Source organism: Chelonia mydas, unplaced genomic scaffold (assembly GCF_015237465.2).
Source record: "Chelonia mydas isolate rCheMyd1 unplaced genomic scaffold, rCheMyd1.pri.v2 scaffold_84_arrow_ctg1, whole genome shotgun sequence".
NCBI lineage: Eukaryota > Metazoa > Chordata > Testudines > Cheloniidae > Chelonia > Chelonia mydas.
The window spans coordinates 29,463-40,308 of record NW_025111286.1 but is presented as its reverse complement, the minus strand read 5'-3'; the positions used below and the strand labels follow the sequence as shown (position 1 = coordinate 40,308).

Below are 10,846 nucleotides of genomic sequence, written 5' to 3'. Positions count from 1 at the left end.
CGCTCCTGGCCAGGGTTGGGGTCTGGGCTTGCAGCCCTGTGTGGGGGTTGGAGTCGGGGCTCGCAACCACGATTCCCTGTCGGGGTCGGGGCTCACAGCCCAGCGCAGGGGTCGGGGTCGGGACTCACAGCCGCACACCGGGGTCAGGGCTCACAGCCTAGCACAGGGGTCGGGACCCACAGCCGTGTGCCCGGGTTGGGGCTCGTAGCCCTGCAGCTCCACACAGGGGTCGGGGCTGACAGCCTGGCACAGGGGTCGGGGCTCGCAACTTACAGCCGCGCGCTGGGGTCGGGGCTCGTGATCCCCCCACTTAACCAGGTTGTGATCCCCAGTTTGAGAACCAATGATCTAATCTACCTGGATGTCAGTGAGGCATTTGATACAATTGGGAAATTATTAGTTCAATTGGAGAAGATGGGGTTTAATATGAGAATTGAAAGGTGGATAAGGAACTGGTGAAAAGGACCTGCAGAAAAGGACCTGGGGTTACAGCAGATGAGAAGCTGGATATGAGTCAGCAGTGTGCCCGTGTTGCCAAGAAGGCTAACAGCATATTGGGCTGCATTAGTAGGAGCATTGCCCACAGATCGAGGGAAGTGATTATTCTCCTCTATTCAGCACTGGGGAGGGCCTCATCTGGAGTATTGCGTCCAGTTTTGGGCCCCCACTACAGAAAGGATGCAGACAAATTGGAGAGAGTCCAGCGGAGGGCGATGAAAATGAGTAGGGAGCTGGGGCACGTGACTTATGGGGAGAGGCTGAGGGAACTGTGGTTATTTTGTCTGCAGAAGAGAAGAGTGAGGGGGGATTTGATAGCTGTCATGGAGTCCCCGGGCGATGCTCTGGAACTGCTCCCCATGAAGCCAGTCAGGACTCTGGGGAAGTCTCCTGTCTGTGAGCAGACTGTCTGCAGGACACACAGCTCACACAGCTTCCTGGGTCTGACCTCGGAGCATTCAGCCTCCTCTGCCCCTCCGTGCGCTTCCCACAGCAAGTCCGCTCAGGCGGGGCTCCTGGGGAAGCCAGAGGGTCCTGCACCCCAACTTCGCAGTCAGATGTGACTCTCAGCAAGCCAGTAAAACAGAGGTTTATTAAACGACAGGAACATGGTCTAAAACAGAGCTTGTAGGTGCAGAGAACAGGACCCCTCAGCTGGGTCCATTTTGGGGGGCAGTGAGCCAGACAACCACGTCTGTCTTTCACTCCATGTCCCAGCCACCCCAAACTGAAACTCCCTCCAGCCCCTCCTCCTCTGGACTTTGTTCCTTTCCCGGGCCAGGAAGTCACCTGATTCCCTTGTTCTCCAACCCTTTAGCTCTCACCTTGCAGGGGGGAAGGGCCCAGGCCATCAGTGGCCAGGAAACAGGGTGTCGGCCATTCTCTGTGTCCAGACTCCTGCGCACACCCGCCCTCTAGGGCTCTGCAGTGATCATACACCCTTATCCCACCACCTAGATACTTAAGAACTGCATAGGGGAAACTGAGGCACCCCCACACTATTCAGAGGAAACATTAAGAACAGTCCCACTTCGTCACATCAGCGCCCCCCCAACTTGTCTAGGATTTTATCGGTGGTAGGCATCGGACACGGTGATGGCACTGAACTTCCGATATCCACACAGAACCGGATCGACCCATCCTTCTTGGGGACCAGCACCATGGGAGAGGCCCAGGGGCTGGAGGACGGCTGGACCACCCCTAAAGCCAGCATGTCTCCAACCTCTCTCTCCAGGTCCTGGGCTGTTTTCCTAGTGACCCTGAATGGGGAACACCTGATGGGAAGATTGGCTCCTGTTTCTACCCGGTGAACAGCCAGGTTAGTGAGCCCAGGCCGGCTGGAGAACAGCTGCCGGTGTGAAGGCAGCACCTCTCTGATCTCTGCCTGCTGGGCAGGGGTTAGCTGGTCTGAGGGGAGAATTGATTCCAGCGAGGGGTCAGCCCCCACCTCAGGGAGGAGTCCCACCAGGGGATCCTCTCCCTTCTCCTCCCACTGCCCACACCCAGCCAGCCCCAACTTCTCCCTGTCCCAGTATGGCTTCATCATGTTGACATGGTGCTCCCGGTGGCGGTGTGCCCGGATGGATAGTTCCACTACATATTTCACTTCATTTACCTGTCTGATGACCTTGAAGGGGCCGTCCCAGGCAGCTTGCAGCTTGTGCTTCCTCATGGGGATGAGAAGCATCCCCTGGTCCCTGGTAGCCTAGAAGCAGGCACGTGCTGAGCGGTTGTACCAGACCTTCTGCTTCCTCTGTGCCCTGGCTAGGTTTCCCCTGGCCAAGCCCATGAGCTCCGCGAGCTTTTCCAGAAAGGTCAGTACATACTCCATCGGGGGAAGCCTTCCCCCCGCACTCGTCCCTCATCAAGTCGAGGGGTCCCCTCACCCTCCTCCTATACAACAACTCGAAAGGGGAAAACCCTGTGGATTCCTGGGGCACTTCCCTGTATGGGAACAGCAGGTGGGGTAAATACTTCTCCCAGTCCTGTGGGTGCTGGTCCAGAAAGGTTTTCAGCATCATCTTTAGGGTCCCATTGAACCTCTCCCCCAGCCTGTTGGACTGAGGGTGACACGCCGAGGCCCAGGTGTGTCAGACCCCACACTTCTCCCACAAGCACTGGAGCAGGGTTGACATGAAGTTGGATGTCTGGTCTGTAAGGACCTCCTTGGGGAACCCACTCTGCTGAAAATGGTGAGCAGCGCGTCTGCCACGGTGTCTGCCTGCATAGAGGACATGGCCACTGCCTCGGGGTAGCGAAATCTACCCCCACCAGAATGTATTTCTTCCCCGACCGGGTTGCCCTGCTGAGGGGCCCCACTATGTCCATGGCCACCCTCTGGAAAGGCTCCTCTATGATGGGCAGAGGTCTCAGAGCTGCTTTACACTTCTCCTGGGCCTTCCCCATCCTCTGGCAGGAGTCCCAGGCCCTGCAATGCTGTTGGACGGCGTCAAAGGCCCCGGGCCAGTAAAAGTTCTGCAGCAGCCTCTGCCTGGTGCGCCAGATGCCCTGAAAGGGGAATATTGTGGGCCAAGTACAACAGTCTGTGGTGGTACCTCTGGGGGAGGACCAATTGCCTCCTGGCTTTCCAAGGTTCAGTTGGCCCTGAACCAGCCCATTCGCGGTACAGGAATCCCTTCTCCCACAGGAATCTCTCCCGGCGGTCCTCCCCCTGGGATCCTGCACCATTGTGGCCAGCAAGGGCCCTCAGCTTCTCTAAGGAGGGATCCTCCTGCAGCTCCATCTGGAATTCGGCTGCTGGGTTTGAGGGGACAGCCCTGGTTGGCGGTGCCTCAGTTTCCCCACCTTGGGACAGAGGCTCTGGCCCAGCGCTGTCAAGCCCTACCCTCGTGCTTCGGTGTGTCCCCCGACCCCAGCATAGCCCTATTGACTACGGCCCCCTGGACCCGCGGTGCCCCCTCTCTGTGGGCTTCCACCCAGTTGACACCCCGCGGGTTCTGCTTGGCTGCCATTTCCTCCATCTTCAGGCATTGAGCCACCTTGTGTCCTTTTTGGCCACAGTAATTACATTTCAGGTCCCTCAAGTCCCACGGGGGGTCGGCCTGCCCCAGCCTTCGGGGCACCTGTGAGTTGGGCTTCCTGGAGTCCCACCCTGGAGAGGTTTCTGTGTGACTCCCCTTCTGAGTCCCTGATGTGGGTCTCCCTCCTGCCCCCTATCTGCTGTTCACAAACTCATCCACTAGTGCCCCTGCACTGCCCAGATCTTTAGGCTTCCGGTCCACTAACCACACCTTAAGGTCTGGAGGGCAGATGTCATACAGCTGCCCCAACCCCACCAGGTTACACACCTCCTCTGTGGTAGTGGCCCCTGTGCCCTTCCCCCACCTACGGAGATATTCCCCCAGCAGATTGGTGACCTCCTTGTAAGTGACACCTGGGGTCTTGCGTACACCCCGGAATCGTTTCCTGTACGCCTCGGGGGTCAGTTCAAACTTCAGCAGCAAAGCCTGTTTGAACAGGTCATGGTTCCCCATCTCAATACCATCCATTTGGCTGAATGGCTCCATGGCCTTGAGATCCAGCAGGGGAGTCAGATAGTGTCATAACCATACAGCTCAGGGTAGCCTAGAATTCCTCCTTACCTAGTGTTGGCCAATTCCCACCTTCTGGCAAACAGAGGCTAGATACACTTCAGAGCTTGGTTTTGCATCCCTGCTCATCCTGACTAATTCATGAACTTATCTAGTTCTTTTTAAACCCTGTTATAGTCTTGGCTTTCACAACTTCCTCTGGCAAGGAATTCCACAGGTTGACTGTGCATTGTGTAAAGAAATACTTCCTTTTGTTTGTTTTAAACCTATTGCCTATTAATTTCATTTGATGACCTCTAGTTCTTGTGTTATGAGAAGCAGAAATAACACTTCCTTATTTACTTTCACTCCCTTAGTCATCTCTTTTCCAAGCTGAAAAGTCCCAGTCTTCTCTCTTCTTATAAGGAAGCTGTTCCATACCCCTAATAATTTTTGTTGCCCCTTTCTGTATCTTTTCCATTTCCAATATATCTTTTTGAGATGGGGCGACCACATCTGCACACAGTATTCAAGATATGGAGGTAGTGTGGATTTATATAGAGGAAATATGATATTAATTCTGCTTATGCTCAAATAAATTGGTTAGTCTCTAAGGTGCCACAAGTACTCCTTTTCTTTCTGTTAATGTTTCATTTGTTTAATCACTGTACAGTGCCTAGCACAACAGATCTTTGACCATGACTAGGGCTCCTGGGCACTATGCTAATACAAATAAATAATAACAATGATGATGCAGAATAGACCTGAGCTCTCCCTCCTGTAGCTGGGCTGGCTCTGCAGAGTTAAGATGAGTAAAATGCAACAAATCCTCCCCCTTCTCATTTTTGTCACGACCGTCACAGCTCTGATTCCAATACACACACACAGAGCAGGCCAGCTAAGGAGATGTCATTTTTAGCCAGTCACGTTTCAGAGCAAAAGCACATCATGGGACTGAAGTGACAACTTGCCGGCGGGGTAGCAAACATATTTTCTGATGGGCAACCAAATCTGAGATTCAGGTTGTCTCTAGACTGTGCAGTCCTTTAAATTCTGTCTTATTTAGACTTATAATCTTGGGGGGAAGGATTTTTTTAGATGACTGATGCATTCAAATTGTGTGAATTGCAGTGAAGACAGGAGAGAATCTAACTCTTTGCGTTTTTTGTTTGTTTGTTTTAACTAAAACATCAGGAACCAAGTTCTTCATACAGATCATGAGCCACAAGGTAGGTGTAAAAGTGTTGACCTCTCAGGCAGGTGGGGGGGCTCAGGATGGAGTATTACTTAAGTGTGTATAAGAAAAGATAACTGAGCTGCCCAAATACATGGCTTAATTTTTCTTGGGAACTGGTTCTTTGAATCCTCTTAAATGTATTGGGAAAAGAGGAAGTTTCAGACAAAAATCTGTGGATTTTAGCATCTTGGAGGAAACCTTTTCTCTGTGGAGCACAAGACTACGTGGTTCCCGGTACCCTACATTATACGTGGGCCCCCAAGAATAAGCTTGTATCCTATGCCTGCACAGCGTAGCTGTAAAGTCTACCACTTGCTGTAGTGCCGTTGATCTTTGACACTTAATAGCTGTGATGGATAAATTGAAATGACTTTAAAGTTATTTCCAGTGCCTTGAAGTTGAAGCTAGAAAAATGCAGAATGGAAATAAGGTTTATTTTTAACAGTGAGGATAATTAACCATTGGAAAAATTACTAACTGTTGTAGATTCTCCATCAAATTTTAGAAAGACATTCAATTTTGATTTCAAAAAGATCTGCTCTAGGTCAAATGGGAATTAATTCATGGCAGTCCTATGCCTTGTGTTCTACAGAAGGTCAGCCTAGATCAGTAGTTTTCAACTTTTTTTCATTTGAGGACTCCCAAAAAATTTTGAATGGAGGTGCAGCACCCCTTTGGAAATCCTAGACATAATCTGTGGACCCCCAGGGGTCTGCAGGTGACAGGTTAAAAACCACTCCTAGATTATCGTAATTGTCTCTTCTGGCCTTAGAAATCTGTGAATCTCCTCATTTTTCGTCTGTAGGGTTGATATTTTTAGGAGGAGAGTGACACTCAGAGACTGGCTCAAAGCGTCCTCCAGCAAAGCTTCAGTTCTTTCAGCATCAATCAAATGGATTTAGAAGGCAAGTATGGTAAGTGTTTCTTTGCTGGCTTCTAATATTCATGCAGGGAACTGGACTAGATGACCTCTCAAGGTCCCTTCCAGTCCTACAATTCTCTGTTTCTATTCATGGTTCCTGCAAAGATACAGTGAGAGACCGCTTAGATCTTTGAAAGTATCTTAAACTTGGTTAAAGGAGGGAGTGGAGTAACTTTCCGCTATAGGCATTAAGTTTGGTGAATATATGCTTCTGTGTATTAGAGCAGCAGTTCACAACTTCTTTCATTCTGGGACCCAAAACCAGGTGCAGTGGTGGTCTTGCAATTCAAAACCACACAAACGTTAGAGGCAATAAAGGATGATGTGGGTCAATATCACAGCAAGAAACAATACCTAGGTTTTTCAAGGTGGGTGTGAGACCGGCTGGGTAATATGTAGTTGTTGCGTCAGGGCCTGGGTGTTCTGAGACAAATGCTTCTGGGCAGTGTATTGGGTGCAGATACTCTACATCATGCCCCAACCTTTGTGAGCCAGGAAGGCTGGAGTGGGGGCGTAACTGCAGCTGTGTGTGGTTCGTTTTATTTATTTAGTGTATGCAATCCGGCCAAGCCGCAGCGTTCTTATCAGTGATGTTCAAGGCATGAAGACCTCCAGGAAGTTGCCATTTTGCAGTCCTCCACAGTGTGCATCATGGTTTGTGAGTTCCCACACTGACCTAATGGACTATGTCCCCCAGCTGCAGCATGTCTGTGGTCTGGAGAAATGGATGATCCAACTAGCAGATCAAATTTGCCGTGTGGGGTACAAACTGGTTATAAAGCTACAGTCATGTCTTGTGCAGCCAGGGCCTAAATCAGTTTCCTGCGGATCATCCCAGTGAAGTGACTGTTCTTATTAAGGCCCTGTGCTTGCCATAATTCATAATAGACTTTATTACCAGTGGCTGGCTCCAAAATGCGTTTTGCTACAGACGCAACATGGTTAATATCCTGTTAGTACTAGGGCTGTCAAGCAATTGAAAAATGTAATTGCGCACTTAAAAATAATAGAATACCATTTAAACATTTGTGGATGTTTTCTACATTTTCAAATATATTTATTTCAATTACAACGCAGAATACAAAGTGTACAGTGCTCACTTATATTTATTTTTTATTACAAATATTTATACTGTACAAAAAAACAAAAGAAATAGTGTTTTTCACTTGACCTAATAAAAGTAATATAGTGCAATCTCTTTATCATGAAAGTTGAACTCGCAAATGTAGAATTATGTACAAAAAAATTGTTTTGTTTGAGAATGCAATGTAAAACTTTAGAGCCTACAAGTACACTCAGTCTTACTTCTTGTTCAGCCAATTGCTAAGACAAACAAGTTTGTTTACATTTGCAGGAGATAATGTGTCCATGCTGATGAGTTCTGCTCAATAACGATCCAAAGCAGTGTGGCCCACACATGTTCACTTTCATCATCTGAGTTAGATGCCACCAGCAGAAGGTTGATTTTCTCTTTTGGTGGTTTAGATCTGTAGTTTCCACATTGGAGTATTGCTCTTTTAAGACTTCTGAAAGCATGCTCCACACCTCGTCCCTCTCAGATTTTGGAAGGCACTTCAGATTCTTAAACCTTGGGTCGAGTGCTGTAGCTATCTTTAGAAATGTCAGATTGGTACCTTCTTTGTGTTTGGTCATATCTGCATTGAAAGTGTTCTTAAAATGAACATCATTTGCTGGGTCATCATCTGCGACTGCTATAACAGGAAATCTGTGGCAGCATGCGGGTGAAACAGTGCAGGGGGCGCACCGCTCTCCCCCAAGGAGTTCAGTCACACGTTATTTAACCCATTATTTTTTTAACAAGTGTCATCCGCATGGAAGCACGTCCTCTGGAACAGTGGCCGAGGCATGAAGGGGCATACGAATGTTCAGCACCTCTGGCATGTAAATACTTTGCAATGCTGGCTACAAAAGTGCCATACAAACGCCTGTTGTCCCTTTCAGGTGACATTGTGAATAAGAAGTGGGCAGCATATCTCCCATAAATGTCAACAGACTTGTTTCTCTCAGTGATTGAGTGAAGAAGAAGTAGGAGTGAGTAGACTTGTAAGGTCTAAAGTTTTACATTGGTTTGTTTTTGGGTGCAGTTATGTAACAAAAAAATCTATATTTGTAAGTTGCACTTTTACGATAAAGAGATTGCACTTCAGTACTTGTATGAGGTGAATTGAAAAATGTGATTTCTTTTGTTTATCATTTTTACAGTGCAAATATTTGTAATAAATAGAATAGAGTGAGCACTGTACATTTTGTATTCTGTGTTGTAATTGAAATCAATATATTTGAAAATGTAGAATACACCCGAAAATGTTTAATACACACACACAATAGAATACCAATTGAAATGTAACTGTGCGATTCATTTTTTTTAAATTTTTTTTTGAGTTAATCGCGTGAGTTAACTGTGATTAATCAACAGCCCTAACTAGTACCATGGTCAGGTAAGGGTGCTGCCCTCTCCAGAGGCCTAGCCAGGTATATGGTGTTGGTTTGAAGCACTGGGGACTTTTTTCTCCCCATAGTAGTAGTTCATGGATGCACGGGCTTGGTGCTCTGGAACCATTGAATGAAGTTCAGGGCTTGTCTACGCTTCCGCTTAAGTTGTTGTCACTTATGTCAGTCACGGATATGAAAAAGCCACCCCCCTGAGCTGTCCGCACCAGCACTAAGTCAGTGGGACACACTCTCATTCTGTCATAGCTTCCACCTTTCACTGAGGTGGAGTAATTATGCTGACAGGAAAGCGCTCTCTGGTCTTCATAGTGCGTTTACACTACTGCCCTACATTAGCGCAGCTGCAGTGAGTCTGGTGAAGACTAGCCCCCAGACCAGGACCCTCTTGCAGTGTGACTACCCGTTGGGGCACACTCTCACTAGGACAAGCCTCCTGGGCTTCAGCTCCTCCTTGGTCTGACCTCGGAGTATTCAGCATCCCTGTCGCACGCCATAAGCTCCCTGCAGTGAGCCACCTGAATAGGACAGCTGGGGAAACCTTACACGCCCTCCAAAGGGGCCATGCACCCCCGACTTCAGCAGTCAGGAGTGACTCTCAGCCAGCGGTGTAAAACAGAAGGGGTTATTAGTCGTCTGGAACACAGCATAGAGCAGAATCTTGTTAGCACAGAAAGCAGGAAGTTACAGCAAAGTTCAACTTGAGGAGACCCAGAGCCATGGGTCTCTCCTCCTGAGTCCCAAACCAGGAGTCTGACCAGCCTCCAGCAGTCCACCTACAGTCACACCCAGTTGCCCCTCCTCCATCTTGTATGCTGTTCCCCAGGCAAACCAGTCACCTGGCCTCCACCTCCCTTTGTTCTCCCATTCCTCCAACTGGCTCGTGCAGAGGATGGGGCCCAGCAATCAGTTGCCAGGATACAACTATTTCTGGGCCCAGGGAGCTAGTCGGCACTTGCACCTTCCCTCTCAGGGTATCTGCAAAGGTCACACACCCTTATCCCCCCACCTAGATACTTGTGCAACGCATAGGGAAAACTGAGGCACGCACAGTATTCATGCAAACACTAGGACATTTTCCACTTCGTCACAAGTAGCCATTTGTCCTAAGTACCTGTGTCAGTCTTTCTCAATGGCCTGTCCCTCAGATCTCCCTGACACTGTTTAGAAAGGCTGCAAGCTTTGGATTCACCAAGGGCAAGTGATGCCTGACCAACCTGATTGCCTTCCATGATGAGATAACTGGTTCTGTGGATATGGGGAAAGCAGTGCATGTGATATATCTTGACTTTAGCAAAACTTTTGATACGGTCTCCCACAGTATTGTTGCCAGCAAGTTAAAGTAGTGTGGATTGGATGAATGGACTATAAGGTGGATAGAAAGTTGGCTAGATTGTCGGGCTCAGCGGGTAGTGATCAATCCAGCAGAGATGGCCTTGGAGTACGAAGGTAAATGCAAAAGGATTTACTTCAGAATGCCGTGCTTCTGCCAATCCTTAGCACGTCACTGCTGTATAACTAGCTAATTTGGTAGCTTCAAGGGTTTTTATAGTAATGTTTATTTCCAGCTCACTGTTCTGCATAAGTATAGTCATTAATATGTACTGGCCACTCTGCACTACTGATTGCGCTTTCCTCATTTTTAATTGAATATTCCACTCACCCAAAATCCGAAGTGAATTTGGTTGGGTACACACAGTGAGTGCCAACTTAGCAGTTTAGCATTTTTGTCTCGGCTATTAAAAATTGATGGCTTTACCCCGTTAGAGGGCAGCTCCAGTACCTAGTATGCTTCCACTCTTGTTAATTGTGTTGATGATGAACTTGGATCTTGTTTTACAGAATGTTTTCTTTTGTCTTTTTATTCCTTCTCTTCCAGTTGATGCTTTGGATCCAGAGAGGTTAATACAATGTCCCTATGATAACTATCATCGAATCAGGGCCTGTTGGTTTCCCTATCATCTTATAAAGTGCAGGAAGGTAGGATGCATCCGATGAAGTGAGCTGTAGCTCACGAAAGCTTATGCTCAAATAAATTGGTTAGTCTCTAAGGTGCCACAAGTACTCCTTTTCTTTTTGCGAATACAGACTAACACGGCAGGTAGGATGGGATGTTAAGGTCTCTAATGCACTTGGGAAATCATATTTTTGTAAATGCTTATGCATGGTGAGCTCGGTATGCTGTGCTGC

The 10,846-nt window shown here is 48.2% G+C and overlaps 1 long non-coding RNA gene across 1 annotated transcript; it reads left to right on the top strand.

Moving 5' to 3' along the window:
* Positions 1-4,681: 4,681 nt before the first annotated feature.
* On the top strand, positions 4,682-10,792 carry LOC119565047. The gene is made up of 3 exons (XR_005223745.1): positions 4,682-5,257; positions 6,071-6,179; positions 10,536-10,792. It is a non-coding gene; the product is annotated as an uncharacterized LOC119565047 (long non-coding RNA).
* Positions 10,793-10,846: the final 54 nt, after the last annotated feature.